At 46.8% G+C, this 17,565-nt stretch overlaps 1 long non-coding RNA gene across 1 annotated transcript; it reads right to left on the reverse strand.

Moving 5' to 3' along the window:
- Positions 1-6,883: 6,883 nt before the first annotated feature.
- On the reverse strand, positions 6,884-8,338 carry LOC120111329. The gene is made up of 3 exons (XR_005512508.1): positions 7,231-8,338; positions 7,014-7,121; positions 6,884-6,907 (listed from the first exon to the last, which is right to left on the reverse strand). It is a non-coding gene; the product is annotated as an uncharacterized LOC120111329 (long non-coding RNA).
- Positions 8,339-17,565: the final 9,227 nt, after the last annotated feature.

Raw genomic sequence — 17,565 nt, forward strand, 5'->3', positions numbered from 1 at the left:
TTTGTCATCCAATACGTTCAAATTATATTTGGCATATCTTGCGTATGTGTTTGACAGTGCTGAAATAAATGTGAAAGATAACAGGTTCAAGTGTGACTCCAACTACGGCAGTATCATGATGTTAAACCGAGTTGGATACTTGGATGTACAGTTCTTGCTTGTAAAAGCTGTTCTAATTATTTAACACAGCGACGTGCCATCTGTAAAAGCTTCCTGTAAACTGTCAAATTTGATACCAGCTGCTTGAGGTTGGCCAACAACTCATACCAAAGTAATTAACCTCCAACCACAAAACATTAACAATGGATAATTCAGGTACCAGTCTTTTCCCAAAGATGGCTTCAAGCAACCATTCCATTCTAGTATCCAACGGCTACAGCCACTGCAAAGATGGCTCCAACTATTACCGTCCCTACCAACAACTTTACTTTCGTCAGTAGCATCCATTTTTTGGTGTCCACCGCCTGGCTTTTTCTTTCACTCGTCCAGTCCTTTCATTTCCACTTTCCAGCGAGTAGATTCTTCGACCATCGAGAGATTATTGTTTGAACCGGATCCACCAGCTCGGCGGAAACCAATCCAACCATAAAAGGACACGGATGAAAAAGAAATAGGGAAAGAAAAAATTACTTGTTGGACCAAGTCCACCAGCTCAACAGTGGACTAGTCCAACCAAAAAGCAGCAGATGGCTCCCTCTCATCTCTTATCCTCCTCCTCCTCCTCCTCCTCCTCCTCCCATGCAGTCTCCTCCAATCCGCTGCTACCACCGTCTCTACTGAATTCCTCTACCCAAAATTCCACGCCTCCACTCTCCATCTCGTGAGCATCGCCGGCGTCTTCCTCGCCGCCCATGGCACCGTCTTCTCCGCTGCCTCAACAATAGCCAACAGCCAACGGCAGCCTCCACTCTCCCTCCTCCGCCACCCTCATCGCTTCTGCTCCCTCCTCCTCTATCCTCTCCCTCTCCTTCCCCATCTCCTCCCTCGCCTATTCCACCACTGAATTGGTGGACCTGGTCCAATAAATAATTTCACCCATCGAAAGGTGGCGGACGTCTGGTCACACCTCCGAGTAGCTAAATATTTCCTACGAAGGCGATTGGGTGTTGGCCATCGGACATTCGGACCCTTGATGGCGTCGAGTTGATGCAACACGAGAGGACCAAGCATGCATGGTGAATGTGAAACATGGATATGATTCTCTTTCGGGGGCCCATGTCTGCTGATGAATGGTCCCGACCAAGCTTTTGTAGGTCTCTGGATCGATGACAAAGACAAGAAATATCTGCCTCTGCAGGTACTTGCAGTATTATACAACTCAAGTCTTGCCTGTGTGACCATGCATATTGGTAGCAAGTCTTAGGAAATCTAGTAGCATTAAGCTGAATTTTCTGTTGAATCATGAATTACACAGTCTATTAATTTAAGTAAAGCCCATATCAACTCAATCCCTTCTCAACCTAAATTCTATAAGAGAACAAAAAGGACCTCCTCAATCCCTTCTCAACCTAAATTCTATAAGAGAACAAAAAGGACCTCCATAGATTTTTTTTTTTTTTTTATGCTACAGTTCAATAGGCCAATAGATGGGATTTAGGACAAAAGTAGGATGGACCTTTAGAAAAAAAAAAGTTGGATAGTAGACTAACAAGCTTAATTTCTATAAAAAAATCAGCCTAATCCCACCAAATAGGCTCTTAGTGTGTAAGCCATCCAGTGCGCTAATTTTTACATTGACTAATAGGTAGCAACCCGCAAGGCTTGAAATTAATAACAACTTTCAAAAAAGATTCATTATGTTATATATGCGTTAATAAAATAAAAGCTGTTTATCTAATCAATATTTTGTTATAATTTTGTCATTTAATACTTACTCTGTTCAATAAAATATCATTTTAAATTCTAAATCTTTATACAACTTTAAAAAACCTGTTTTTATTCGGTGTCCAGTGATCTGGGCATACGTATATCTTAATTTCAAGCAATCTAAGTCCGCCCAAATCAACCCAAATTGTGGTTACTGTAACCATTATAATTGTCAATAACAGCTGCGTGGGGGTTGGTGGCAACATAATGCACGAGTTAATCCTTTCAGGTTTTTGAAATAGTTGGGCGGAAATCCAGGTACTCACCTACTGCCGTGTATATATTCTGGAACTCATCAGGATTCGGATGGTTTCAAATGTGACTTCCCTTCTGAAATTAGTTCTGACCCCATGTACTGAAGACCTGGGTGTTCCCTGGGTGCAGTGGGCAAACATACCATCATTTATGGAAGAAGCCGAAGGCCACTCGTCCCAGAGGAAAATGAGTGGTATTTGGCGCTACCGAGGGACTGACCATTGTAGTACTCCACTAGGAGAACATGAACACGTCTTTCAAATAGTCTGTCCTGCCACCAGGAGAGCATAAGTATCAAAGAATAGAACGAAGGGGCGTAGTGTGGGGTGCAGTGGATATACTACCAGATCAAAGCACAAACGCATCTTGTTAACTGCTTGGGTTGTGAGTACTTCGTTACTGTTTGCAAAGCAAACGCTGTGAAGCATCATTGTAGCCTGTAGGTCATCCGAACTGGGTTTTCAAACATAACCCTCATGATCTCATATAATGAAGAAAACTGGAATCAGCACAAAGAAGAAATATTAATGAGTGCTCCATGACGAGGTATCGAGATTTTGAGATGCGTTGCATGTCATACTATGCTTTTGTCGGATAAGAAAATCAAACAGAAAACTTTGGCTGTGGAAGCAGCTAATTAAGAAAGGTGAGGTTTCCAAGTCTCATATATGCTTTGTACATGGAAAGGTCTATGGCTGCTGAATCCACACCTTGTTTTATGTTGATTCAGGCCATGCCATCAGGTTGAAACTGTTAAAATATTGTACTTATCTTGTAGACATAGATGGTAAATTGGTTAGAGGAGTTGACCCTCACTGGAGGAAGTTTTAAACTTGGACCATTTATCAGGAATACGATATTAGGTAGGCTGGCCTATCAAGCCGAGAAGGGGGAACGACTCCATGAAGGCAGGATTTTATGCCTTTGGAGACAAGTTCTTACGTTGCCGAGCTGGACTTGACTAGCTCTAAGATCAGAGGCAGTAGCTGATATGTTGAGCTTGTGTTAACCCTCAGTTGAAGTTATCCCCAACACAAAGTAGAGAACTTGAAAGAAAGCAAAACATCATAAAAAGATACGCCTTGACCGCAATGTACAAAACCTACGATTTCTGAAAAAGTAGCACGATAGAGGACGCTAAAAAGGTGCCATAGTTGAAGAGAAGTTCAAACAAAAAGCCACTACAAGAAGTCACATCATTTGAAGTCCTCAGGCATTTCCCTGAGCCATGGCGGCCTAATACTTTAGGCGTCACCAACCTACCGTGGAAAAAAATGTAAAGGGTTCTTGTCCCTTATCCTTTTTTTTTTAGGAAAAATCGAATTTATTAAGCCAATCTAGTAAAAATATATCTGTGTGAATTAAAAAATAAAATATATAAAAAATCTAAAAAAAATTCTAATACAGCAATTCAGAAAATAGCTTCTATAAAATTAGCTATATATATACATCGCCATCCAATCAACTCTAGATGAAAGCTTCCAAAGTCGTTACCTACCCAAAAAATAAAGCATCCACTTTCACCTTTAGTCTCCTCATCTATGATCTACCCATTGATAGCTAAGAACCATGACAAACAACTTGGACGGATTCTTGCGAATGAGCAGCGAACTGCAAGGCTCGAGGCTCCGGGACCGTCCAACGGTCCAAGTGAAGGACTTCGTCAGCAAATTTTAGAGAATGATACCACCACATCAAATTGATTTGTTTGCAGTTAATTCTGCCTAACTTGTTCATAAATAGTACATGTATAGTGACATCTGAATTTACATTGATGCCATACGAACGTCATTGAAGTGAACTATCATCACAAATACTTCAGGGTCGATGCCAGTGTATAATATGTTTGACAGTTGATTAAAAACCAGGACAACTACATACTCTAAATGATTAACACCACATATAAGGAAGGCTTAGCTTAGTCAGTTCCTAGTCAAGCAAACTTTTCCTTCAGAAGTATCTCACCTTTTTCTCTTGATACAAAATTAAGAAGAAAGGATCATGTACTCTTTAAGGTTCTTATGATATTGGAGCATGGAAGGTTTTAACTTTTAAGTACAATTAATCCAGCTTGGAACCTTATGACGTGTTTCAGATATCTTTCCTCTTGACGAATTTTGCAAGAAATCTTGATCTACCTGGTTTCAATTCATAGTGCCCAGTTTTTCTGGTTGTAACCGCATCATGCTCGAGTGTTGTCTCGTTGTTCCACAATTAATACCTACATGTACAGACCATGCCCGACAGCTGATTTCATCCTGTCACAACTTTGTAGTCCAGCATAATAGCAACAAAAATGAAAATGTTTAAGCTTAATCAGCTCAGCATCATGTCTAGAACCACCAAATCTTTTTTCTCCATACATGCCAGATTGAAGTAGAAAGACTCACTTTAGGTTTTCATGTTACTGAGGTGTAATTTCTCTGTTAAAATATGTTCATCACCTTTCATTACCCACTTCAAAACATCTTACCATGCATAGCATCACATGATGTGGTGACCATCCAAGGTCTGTCGACCGTAGAGGATCCAAACTCGATATTCTAAGGTCGGACTGGTCAGCCTAGAGCTAGACCGCATGTACACGGCATGATGGTCAGCCTAAGCCCCATGCTGATCTGCACCCGCCCAGTTCCTTCCGAGCGCTGGGTGGACTGTTCCAGGAAATAGGAGGCCTGGCGGCTCATCCTTGCGTGAGTGAAATCCACCTCGGCAAGCAACAAAAAATGGAGGAGAAAAAGGTGCAGAATTTAATGGCTGTCCTCATTGCCTTGTTCTCTCCCACTCTCCCAGCATCCAAAATAAAAGTATGTTTCCACCCGGATCAATCGGCCTTGCATGCTTTTCTTGGCTCTAGATGCGTTATGCTCCACTTTGAAGAGGTGGTCTACTCAGCTTTTAGGTGAGCTAGACCGTATGCGTTATGCGTTAATCTCAACAATCCTCAAAAAAATTGATCTTCATGGAAAAAAAAAAGGTCCACAAGAAAATTGGCACATGCCTCGGATCTCGGCCGAGAAGCGTTTGATCGCTCTCAGCTATAACGGACCAGATTTGGAGGCAGAGTTTTCTCTTCCTTTTGGATGCCACCACCCAAAAAGCCCGACCTTCCAGCCTTTCTTTACTTGATCCCCTTCGATAATTAGCCTTTTGGAGGGACAAATGTATCTATTCTTGACCCCTTTAACAATGGGTGTGGGAGTCTATTATGTTAGACAACAACCTTCCACCAACTCTAGCTGTATGATTGCTATATCAAAGGATGTATATTTGGAATGTATACTTAATCTGTAAATGACTTTGTCTATAAAGAGAGAATGAATACATGGCTTTGGTATGAAAGACCAAGCCCTTCTCCTCAAATCTTTCATATCAGAGGCCACTAAGAGCACTAAACGTTCCAACAGAAAGCAGTATACTGTTGATCACTGAGAGGGTTAAGCAAAAGCCCCTATGTAGATGTTGAAGTGTTGGTTTTGTTTATTTTCTTCTGGTTTACCAAAGGAAGGAGCAATGAAAATGAATGGTCACTAGCCTCCATATTCTGGTGATAGGTGGCAGTTTTCATTTGTAATCTCTCTCTCCCTCCCTCCTTCCTTCTGTCATGGCTTTAGAGAAGAGATCAACAGGGCTCCACTACCAGAAAACACGCGTATAGTGACGGAGATTCCCGTCACTATACCGTGTTTCCGGTTACTAATATGGAATTTGTGACCGGAGCTCCTGTCACTGACTTCGTTACAAAAACACGCGTCGCTAAATTCTCCGTGATGGCGGCGATTCCCGTCACTAACCTCCGTGACAGAACCGCCGTCACTAAGCCGTTACAAATTCAAGAATTAAATATTTAAGAAATTATGTATTTCCCGTCACTATCCAGTTGCGGAGTTAGTGACGAAGGCAACTTGGTCACTGATTTTGTCACAGAATGCGGTCACAAGTTTGGTCACTAATCTGTCACGACCTTTAGTGACAGATTTAGTCGTCACAGACATGGTCACACATTTTGTCACTACATTTGTCATTAATCCCGTCACTGACCTAGTGATAAGTTTACGGTCACTAATTGGTTACAAACGCGCTGAGCAAAATCAATTTTTATTGACCAAAATCCTGTCACTAAGTTTATGACTGCTCGTCACAATAGTTGGTAAACAATTTAGTAACCAAAATTTGGTCACCGATCACAATCTAATAACCTGGTACATTTGGTACATTGATTGGCACATAATAATAATAACAATAATATCATTAATAGCAAAGGCATTCAACATTACGCAAAAGTCATTTTAAATGTCATTCAAAATTGGCATCAACATGTTCTGAATCCATCAAAATCAAAGTCTAAAAATATGTCATAAAGATCAACAGAGATTTCATTCCTCCTAGGAATGCAAAGACCTATCATCTAAGGCAAAAACAATTATAATGAAGCATGATCAGCAGAATCAGAATCACCATTACTCCCCCGATCTGCATGCCTTGGTCCAAAGCCAATCTCTTCTCTCATCTTTTGAAGAACCTCCTCTTGCCATTTTTTCTTTTCCTGCTCAAGAATACGTAGAAGGTCTTCATGAGTGTACAGCTCTGGAGCTTGACTTGTAGAGGTGGAAGCAGATGATGATTGCCCAATAATTCCAGTGAGATCCTCTAGGGGACTAAAGCCATAGACATGGCCATGAGTTGGGACACCAGTTGCCTCAAACCACAAGTCATAATCACGTGGAGGAGCATCTGAGGTGGAGGCATCACCATATTTTTTGGAGTATTCAGCTGAATACTTTGCCTGCCAGTTGATTTAAAAGAAGAGAAAAACATTATGGTGGATCAAACAAGAGATAAACATGAGCAAGCTCAATAATATTTATGAATCATAAAAAAATTATACTTACCATGACAGCTTCACTTCTCTTATCTACATATCCTCCCATGCCTTGCTTTGTCTTATGCGTCCGATTAAATGATTCAACTATTGTTGGCTCCCTGCCTAACTTTAATTTCTACAAAAGAGAAAAGAAAAAATTCATTAACATATAATGGGCTAATTTAAGATGACTGAACAATAATATAAAAATTATTATAGAAATCTAATTGAATAAAGATATGTACCAATCGTTCGTCATGATTGATAAATGTGATTGATCCTCCACAGTGTTTAGAGATGCTACCGTTCTTCATGGTGTTTCTATTATTTTTGTTGGCTTCTGATTTCTTCTTCCATTTTGGGGAGATCCAAATATCAATTAGCTTATTCCAATTTTCTCTAGAGATCCAATTAGGGGGTTTATCACGGGCTTTGTTTAAATCTCCTTTTGCTTCCAGAAGCTTTTGGCTTCTGACCTTCCCTAATGAGGTTGTCAATCGTCGCTGACAATGCTTGTTCCAAACTTCATGCACATGATGCAATTGTCCTGGAAGAATTGTGTGTATCTCCTAACAATATATAGATCGGTGTAAACCCCTTTCTCAACAGATGAACATTGACCGTATCACGGTTAAGAAATTTCTGGTTGTCACATCTTATACAAGGGCATCTAATCTTATCACCACTACAATACTCTAACTGAGTAAATGCAAACTCAAGGAACCCTTTAACTCCATCACAGAACTCAGCTCTTATATAACCATTTTCACTAAGTCGGTGGTACATCCAATTACGATCAACTGACATAGTTCCTCTAAAAATCAAAAAAATAAAACAACATAAGAAAGCCTAGAAAATATTAGAGAGATGATAAAAAAAGAAAACAACATAAGAAAAACCGAACCATTAAAAACACGAAAGGCAAGATCGTAAAAAATGTAAAAGAAACAAAAACTGGTATGATATTTATGAAGATGAGAAGTTATCATAAGCATGACAAAAATAAGTCATTCAATCTTGTCCCAGCATCATTGACATTAAGAAGGCATTCAATCTTTACAAAAAGCTGAACATAAGGAATTAACCTTTACAAGTTATCTGTTCATTCATCTAATACCAGCAATATTCAAAAAGCATTTAATCTTTACAAAGACAAGGAATACAAGTCAAATCATCCAAATTTACATATGGAATACTATCTGCTTCACATAGAACAAATGTGAATATACATGATCGCCTCTGATGCTAGGAAAGCATGGTACTTCTTAGCAAGCTTTTTGACCAGCTTCTTGATTGCACACTGGAAATAACTCACAACCATGAAGCAACACCACTTTCCACCACTTTCCATTATTCCTTGTAGATGAACAATGATTGTAAAAATGAATAACATGACGAAAAAATTAAAATCCATGAACTTTACATAATCCCAACCCATCAACCCTCAAAATTACAACAATAATCAGTGAAGCAGTCTAAATATATGCAAACCATTGGTAGGACTAACAAATGTGTCAGAATAAAAATGCATAATATTAAGGAGCTCCTCAAGTACAACATTATTTTTGTCTATTTTAGCAACAGTAAATTCGACACAGTGCCCGTATCATGATTTACCCAACCAAGTGATGTGTCCAAGTATCATAATAAAAGCAGCTACTCAGATATATCAAAGTTTCTTTCGTCTATTTTAGCAAAAAAAAAAAAATCCCTCCTCTCTTTCTCTGTCTCCCGTCTCCACCCAAAACAAAACCACTGTCCCTACTCCCCACTCTCCCACTGTTCCGAGCTGTCTCGCTGCCCCACCACCTCTCTCTCTCTCTCTCTTTCTCTCTCCGGGCTTGGGCAAAATCTACCGGGATCGAGCTTGAAGAGGAGGAGGAGGAGGAGAAAACTCTTACCGGTGACTGTGAGTCGGTGACCGGAGCCGCGGAGGTTGCCGTCCGGGGGAGAAGGACGCGAAGAGCCGCCGGCCGGTCGTTGAAGAGGCGACGAAGGCGGCTATCAGGCTCTCAGCGAGGGAAAAGGGGGGGCGGGGGCGGCGGCGGCGGCGGCTCTCAGCGAGGGAGGGGGGCCGGCGGCGGCGGCTCTCAGCGAGGGAGGGGAGGCAGCGGCGGCTCTCAGCGAGGGAGGGGGGGTGCGGCGGCGGCTCTCAGCGAGGGGGTGCGGCGGCGGCTCTCAGCGAGGGAGGGCGGCGACGGCTCTCAGCGAGGGAGGGGGGCCGGCGGCGGCTCTCAGCGAGGGAGGGGAGGCAGCGGCGGCTCTCAGCGAGGGAGGGGGGGTGCGGCGGCGGCTCTCAGCGAGGGGGTGCGGCGACGGCTCTCAGCGAGGGAGGGCGGCGACGGCTCTCAGCGAGGGAGGGGGGGCGAGGGAGTGGGGGGGGGGGGGGCGGCGGCTGCTCTCAGCAAGGGACGGGAAGGGAAGGGAAGGGAAAGGTTAGGGTTTTGGTATTTAAGTCGGTTTGCAAGCCAAATTGTATATAGGCTGATTTGGGCTAAATCGTGATTTGGGCTAAATCGGTTTGCAAGCCAAATTTCATATCAAATTTTTTTTTTTATTTATAAGGCTGATTGGATGGGACTTGCAAGGCAAAAATATTTTTGAACTATAAAGTATGGTAAAAAAATTCTATAAAGCAGGAAACTTGCAATAGGGGTGCAAATGGGTCATGGCCGACACCATGAGATTTTAAAATGAGAAGAAGAAATTTGAGTTTTATAGAGAGCGATTGGAATTTGGATTATCGAAGAAATTTGGGCGGAACGGCGGGCACACTTAGTTTCATTTTGGATATTCCTCCTTTTATTTTTTCTTTTAATTTAGGTTTACTCAAAAATAATATTTTTAATATTTTTGGAATTAAAAATTAAATTTGGTGACAGAAATTTTTGTCAATAATCTGTTACTGCCAAAAATAATCTTTTAAAAATTTATAAATACTAGGGTTACTATATTTGTGACGGCTGCATTTGTCACTGTCTGGTTGCAATTTTGGTTATCATATTGCTGACAGATACCCCGTCACTATGATGGTCACTAAGGTTTGGCGCCCATCCTACCCGCGCATTCTGTGACCGGTCTGTCACTAAACGGTCACTAAGTTTACACCACGGTGACCAAATTTCTGTCGGTCACTAATCCGTCACAAATAGTAACTGATAACGGTCCGTCACTAATTTTCCGTCACTATACGCGTATTTTCTGGTAGTGCTCGGCAAGTAATATGTTCTTATTATAGGTAACATCTTTGATCACACTTGTTGGTGGTGTTTTTTATTGTCAGATGTACGACTGCGTGCCGAAGAGAGGTGAATTTTGAAGTGGGATTGTATTAAGTGCAGTGGCGGCTGGTGTGGAGAGATTTGCGTACAAGGGAGTGGCTTCCAACTTGGTGACTCACCTTACCGGGCGGCCAAAGCTGTTTCCTTCAGTGGCCAACAGGAATCCTTGAGAGATTTATGCCTTGCTGCTTAGTTAGTTGTTAACTATTGACCGAAAGAGGCTACTGAAAAAAATTCCTCTCTAGCAAAATAGCATGGCAACCACCGAAAATCCGACCCGGGCATAAGAACTACAGCAGGCAGTTTGCGGTTGGATGTTATGCGTCGTCAGAACCATAGCTGTATTTATTTATGCAGTTCTTTGCTTCTTATTTATTTTTTTTAATATAAAAAAAGGTTAATATGAAAATAGCCTCTCCTCATGCATGCAGAGATAAGATTCCATGGCCCCGAAAGCCGTCCACCTAATGGCTTAATAATTACTGGATTGGTACAATCATTTTCTTGTCATTAACCACAAGATAAATAAGAGCAATCAAAACACCACCATGAGAACAAAAATTATCTAAACTCACATAACTCCCCAATTTTATTTACATCAAAATGATAAAGAATCAGTAAACAAGAGCCACCAACTACGAAGCATTACTAAACAAGAGCTGTTCAGCACAAATCATTCTGTAGGTATGTGTTGCTGGAAATTGGACCCGGGGGCCGCCGCGAGCCAACGGGGGAGGAGCTCCGCCGCAGGGACGGTGGACGGCGATGCGCCGGTTGGTGGCGTCCTCCTTGGAGAGAAAGAGTCCTGCAAAAAAGCCAAAGGCCGGGCTTTCCGGCGCCGGCCCTCCGATGCTTAAGTCAGAGGGGGCTAATATGTGGGAGGAGTCAAGGAGAGGAATGTTTTTCCTCTTTTGTGTCTGTGCTGTTTATTTGTGTCCGTGTCTCCCTTTTTTTTTCTCTTTTCCTCCTTCCCCCCAGGTTCTCTTTTATAGAAGGGTATTATGTTACCTGGGAGGTGATAGGGGTTTTGTCCTTTTCCGTGATAGTTGAGTACGATTTGACTCATTAATGGCGTAGTGGAGAATAAGGCCGAATCAGACCGGAGTCAGGGAGTTGTCGCAGTTGATCGGACCCGTTGGAGTGGTTGAACCGTCGGCCGTGGTGGGCCTAGGATTCGTAGATGGTAAGTGCATTAATTACCGAGTGAACCGGCGGTCAGGGAGAGCCATACGCTTTGATGGTTCAGTGATCCGGAGATCATCTTGAGCCGTGTTCATTTAATGACTGAGTGCATCGGAGACTTGAGGGGGTCTCATGCATTAATGACAGATCGTGCCGAATACCTGCGGAGATCTTGCGCCTTGATGGCTTAGAGATGGTGACAGGTTGTAGTGGAGTTGTCAGGTCCCTTAGAGGGTTAGGCGGGGACTGAGAGTTTGGCTAAGGCAAAGGCCCGGCCCGGGTTCCGAGCCGAGCTGGTTACCTAAGGGAATGTCCTGTGGCGGGATTGCTTCTGATCGGCGCTTTCTGGTCGGCTCCTTCTAGCCGAGCACCTCTATTCGGCGCTCCTTGGTTGAGTCTCTCTGGTCGGCGCTCTTTAGTTGAGCGCTCTCTGGTCGACGCTCTTTAGTTGAGCGCTGCTGGTCGAGCGCTCTCTGGTCGGCGCTCTTTAGTTGAGCGCTGCTGGTCGGCGCCCTTCTGGTCGGGCGCCTCCGAGGCGGCATGACTTGGGTTTTTCCCCAACACTACCCCCCGACTTCCGAGTTCCAGCTGGCTACCAGCTTGAGCGCGGGAAGTAGTTTTAGTTGGGTCATTACAGATTCTGAATTTTTAAATTGTTGCGCTCTTCGAATTATCGGGCGCTTCGAGGTGCCCTTAATAGGCGGCGTCTCCTCCTTTCCGAAATATCTCATTATTGGGACGCTTTCTCCGAAGCGTCCTCGCGTCGTGGGCTCATGATGGGGCCGCACGATCCGATGTGGCGCTTCGGTGTTCGAAGCGTCATCCTGAATTAAATGTGGCGCTTTGTCTTTTGGGCCGACACGTGTCGTAATCTAAATGAGATGCAGCATTTTTCTCGCTGATCCGGGCCGTTGGGGAGGTCTATATAAACTTTCCCCTGGCCTTCCGTCCTTTTCTTATTGCCTTCTTCCTCCAGTTCTTTTCAACCCGAAGTTCTTTTTCTCCGGCGTCTCCCACAGGTTTCATTTTTCCTCTTAATTTCTCTCTTCCTCATAATGGGGTCCATCCCGAGTGAAGTCGAGTCCACCATGAGCGTCCTGGAGGTCGAGATGACCGAAGAGTGGTTTTTTCCTCTTCAAGGGTTCCGTCTGGAACCCGCCAGGCGGGGGGATCGGGTAACCGATCCTCCGGTAGGCCGGATTGGAGTGTATTTGGAATCACTCTGGGCCGGTCTACGATTTCCTCTTCACGGCTTCGTGAATGAGTTGTTGACGGTATACCAACTGATTCCGGCACAACTTGCTCCGAACGCCTGGAGGACAATGATCAGTTTTCTGTCCTTGTGCTTATTGCAAGGGATTCCGACCTCTGTCAACGTCTTCCGGCGACTTTTTCTGTTAAAGTCGAATTCGGAAGACGGAGAGTGGCTCTACATCGCCCTTCGGGCAGGTCGGCCACTCTTTCAGGGCGCTCCCTCGTCCATTCATGACTGGAAGAAGAAATTCTTCTTTCTAGGCTCTGAACGGACCTGGGGGTTTGACCCTAGGTGGGGGCCGACCCAGCTCAGGTCTATCAACAAACCCCCCAAGCTTTCTCCACATGAGCAGGATATTATCGACACCATCCGGAGCCTCGGGGGCGGTATTTTACTGAGAGGCCTCATAAGTGAGGATGCTCTAGTAAATGTTGGCTTGAGCTCGGCGCGTCCCCATGGTAAGAATAGTAGCAAGGTGTCTTTTTCGTTTTATTACTGTTCTAATGTTCTAATCCTGCTCGCCCTTGCAGATATCGCAAAGATGGTGACCAAGAGCGAGGTCCTCTACGCCCGATTTCAGAAGAGGGCGGCCGAGCTCTCAGGCGAGCCAACCGAGCCGAGGAAGAAAGCGAAAACCTCGGCACCCCCGGCGACAGCAGTGGCCGAGGCGGGCGCTTCTCGGCCCGCGCACTCCGACGCTGGTCGGAGGGAGGGCGCGGATTCCAGGGGCACAGGCTCCCGGGGAGCTTCAGTGGTGCTCCCGTGCCCGGTGCCCTTGGCGCAAGTTCCTGGTTGGCAGGATGCCCCAGTTGCCGACCAGGGGAGGAGTTCCGCGAGTCTGGCGCTTGCGCGCCCCGCTCCAGCTTTGCGGCAGTCGGATCGGCCGCCTACTCGACCCTAGCCCTCCAGCTCCGAGCCGGGGAGCAGTCAGGGAGCCTCGGGGTCGGCTCCGCCCAGGCCAGCCAAAGCTGGCCTTCCGGGCCCGTCAGGCTCGGAGGAGCGGGTGCCTTACGCACCCAACTGGTCGGTATTCAAGGGCGATTCAGCCCTCGATAATCCTCAAGTGGCACGCGAGGTATTTCGAGTCGCGCTGCTCCCGGCCGACCAGGTCAAGATAAGGTCCATGAGCTACAGCGCTTTCATGGACGCTACTCTTTGTAATGCCGTCCGGGTAAGTTAGTTTTCCTACCTGTATAATTATGAAAAGTTCACTTGTAGTTCCTCACGTTTTTCACGCCTCTTTTACAGCACTTGCACGAGACGGAGACGCTGATGCACGTTGTACAAGACTACCGGGAGCGGGCCCGGAAGTATCAGCGAGGGTACGAGGAGGCCGAGGCGAGATGCCAGGCGTCCGAGGCCGAGCGTCAGGTGCTCCAAGCAAGGGTGGGAGCAGCCGAGGATGAGATCCGAGCTCTGACCGCCGAGCTCGAAGAAGAGAAGGGCGCGCACACTCTTGCGAGATCCGAAGTGCGCGCCGTAGAGGCTCGTTTGGCCGAGGCCGAGCTGGCATTGGCCAGCCGCGAGCAGGAGGTGGGGAATGCCCGCCTCAGACACTTGGAGCTCGAGCGGGAAATAAGAAACCTCGAGCGGAAAGCCGCATATCACGAGGCTCGGGAGCTCGAGGCTCGGGAGCAAGCTCAGAGCGCGGTGACGCTCTTCCGGGAGTCGGATGAGTTCCGTGACCTTCTAGAAGAAGAGGGTGTGAACGGGATGATCCAAGGCTTCAGGGACTTCCGCAACCAATTGCGGCGGCTCCTTCCGGATTTTGACGTAGACCTGCTCAAACCGGGAGCAGGGGTCGAAAGGTCGGAGGCTTCGGAGGCCGACCAGGGAGGTCTGCCCGAGGCGGTCCCTGAAGTCACCGAGGCTGCCTCGGAGGCTGCTCCTATTACTGTCGAGGCCGCCGAAGAGGAAGCCCCGACTGCAGAGCCAGCCGCTCCCGAAGCTGCCGAGGCCGAGCCTTAGTGTAATGGTTTTTTTTTTTTTAAGTCGGGATGGTCCCCACACTTGTAAGGGCCGAGCTCGAGTCTTTGTACTTAGCCTACGAGCTTTTTTGAAATGAATATACACGTATTTTCCTTATACTTGCGATGCCTTGTCTTTGGTATACTTTGGTTCCTCTGCTTGGATCCTTTTTAGGCTCCAAGGGCACGGGCTCTATGGCCCCAACTTCGTCCGCCACAGGACTTGCGTTTAGGCTCGGCTTACCGAGCTCCATCGCTCGGTCCTTCGACCAGCAATATAGTAATGCTTACGTTTAGGGTGTTTGGACTCGGGAAGTCTTTCCGAGCCTAGCCCAGAATTCGGTCGAGCCCTAGGACGGTCACTAGGACTTAATTTTTTTTAGCAAAGTTAGTGAACTTTGAGTCCGAGCCTCGAGTTGCCGGGGCGGACCGAATTCTTTTCCGATGAATAGGTTGAATGCTCGTCAGTTCGCGACGGGGATTCACCGAGCCTAGTGTAAACTAAGCTTGCTGTTAATCGGTGTACGTAGGAAAGTCGAGGCCGGGCGATGATTGGCCTGACCAGGTACCTCGACTTCAGTCGGGGGTTCATTCAGATAATTAATCAGGAATGAAAGTAAATTGAGAACGTAGACATTGAGTGGGTACCTGGTGCCGTGAGCGTTCTTACGCCGAGGCGACTGAGGACGCTCCTCTGCTCGGAGTCCGTTCTTTGAGGACGTCGGCAGAGAGAAAAATCCAAGAATAGATAACGTAAAAATACTAAATAAATGGGTACCTGGTACCGTGAGCGTTCTTACGCCGAGGCGACTGAAGACGCTCCTCTGCTCGGAGTCCGTTCTTTGAGGACGTTGGCCGAGAGAAAAATTCAAGAATAGATAAGATAATGTAAAAATATTAAATAAATGGGTCCCTGGTACCGTGAGCGTTCTTACGCCGAGGCGACTGAAGACGCTCCTCTGCTCGGAGTCCGTTCTTTGAGTACGTTGGCCGAGAGAAAAATCCAAGAATAGATAAGATAATGTAAAAACATTAAATAAATGGGTACCTGGTACCGTGAGCGTTCTTACGCCGAGGTGACTGAAGACGCTCCTCTGCTCGGAGTCCGTTTTTTGAGGATGTTGGCCGAGAGAAAAATCCAAGAATAGATAAGATAATGTAAAAAAACATTAAATAAATAGGTACCTGGTACCGTGAGCGTTCTTACGCCGAGACGACTGAAGACGCTCCTCTGCTCGGAGTCCGTTCTTTGAGGACGTTGGCCGAGAGAAAAATCCAAGAATAGATAAGATAATGTAAAAACATTAAATAAATGGGTACCTGGTACCGTGAGCGTTCTTACGCCGAGGCGACTGAAGACGCTCCTCTGCTCGGAGTCCGTTCTTTGAGGACGTTGGCCGAGAGAAAAATCCAAGAATAGATAAGATAATGTAAAAACATTAAATAAATGGGTACCTGGTACCGTGAGCGTTCTTACGCCGAGGCGACTGAAGACGCTCCTCTGCTCGGAGACCGTTCTTTGAGGACGTTGGCCGAGAGAAAAATCCAGCTTATTGCGAACCACGGACTTTTCGCTGATCATGAACAGGAGAATGAGCCAAGCTCGCTGGTCGACAAAGATCGCATCCCGAAGCATTGGGGCGTCCCGACCATGGTCGGGGTAGGAGAACGAGCCGAGCTCGTTGGCTGAAGTCGGTGGAGAACGAGCCGAGCTTGTTGGTTGAAGTCGAGGGAGAACGAGCCGAGCTCGTTGGCCGATGAAGACCGCATTCCGACGTATCAGGGCATCCCGACGTATCGGGGCATCCCGACGTATCGGGGCATCTCGACGTCTCGAGGCATCCCGGCCGTGGTCGGGGTAGAAGAACGAGCCGAGCTCGTTGGCCGATGGAGAACGAGCCGAGCTCGTCGGTTGAAATCGATGGAGAACGAGCCGAGCTCGTTGGTCGGTGAAGACCGCATCCCGACGTCTCGGGGCATCCCGACGTATCGGGGCATCTCGACGTCTCGAGGCATCCCGGCCGTGGTCGGGGTAGGAGAACGAGCCGAGCTCGTTGGCCGATGGAGAACGAGCCGAGCTCGTTGGCCGATGGAGAGCGAGCCGAGCTCGTCGGTTGAAGTCGATGGAGAACGAGCCGAGCTCGTTGGTCGGTGAAGACCGCATCCCGACGTCTCGAGGCCTCCCGACGTATCGGGGCATCTTGACGTCTCGAGGCATCCCGGCCGTGGTCGGGGTAGGAGAACGAGCCGAGCTCGTTGGCCGATGGAGAACGAGCCGAGCTCGTCGGTTGAAGTCGATGGAGAACGAGCCGAGCTCGTTGGTCGGTGAAGACCGCATCTCGACGTCTCGAGGCATCCGAACGTATCGGGGCATCCCGACGTCTCGGGGCATCCCGAAGTATCGGGGCATCCCGACGTCTCGGAGCATCCCCACCGTGGTCAGGGTAGGAGAACGAGCCGAGCTCGTTGGTCGATGGAGAACGAGCCGAGCTCGTTGGCCGATGGAGAACGAGCCGAGCTCGTTGGTTGGTGGAGACTGCGTCCCGACGTCTCGGGGCATCCCGACGTATCGGGGCATCCCGACGTATCGGGGCATCCCAAAATATCGGGGCATCCCGACGTCTCGGGGTAGGAGAACGAGCCGAGCTCGTTGGCCGATGGAGAACGAGCCGAGCTCGTTGGCCGATGGAGAACGAGCCGAGCTCATTGGTTGAAGTCGATGGAGAACGAGCCGAGCTCGTCGAAGAACGCATCACGAGCTCACGAATATCTTCAGGGAGTCCATGCAGGTACTCTATCATCCCGAGATATCGGGGCATCCCAACCGTGGTCGGGGGAGGAGAACAAGCCTGGTACCATGAGACATTTAGAAGAATTGGTGAGCTCGAATAAATA

Source organism: Phoenix dactylifera, chromosome 7, assembly GCF_009389715.1.
Source record: "Phoenix dactylifera cultivar Barhee BC4 chromosome 7, palm_55x_up_171113_PBpolish2nd_filt_p, whole genome shotgun sequence".
In the NCBI taxonomy this organism is placed as follows: domain Eukaryota; kingdom Viridiplantae; phylum Streptophyta; class Magnoliopsida; order Arecales; family Arecaceae; genus Phoenix; species Phoenix dactylifera.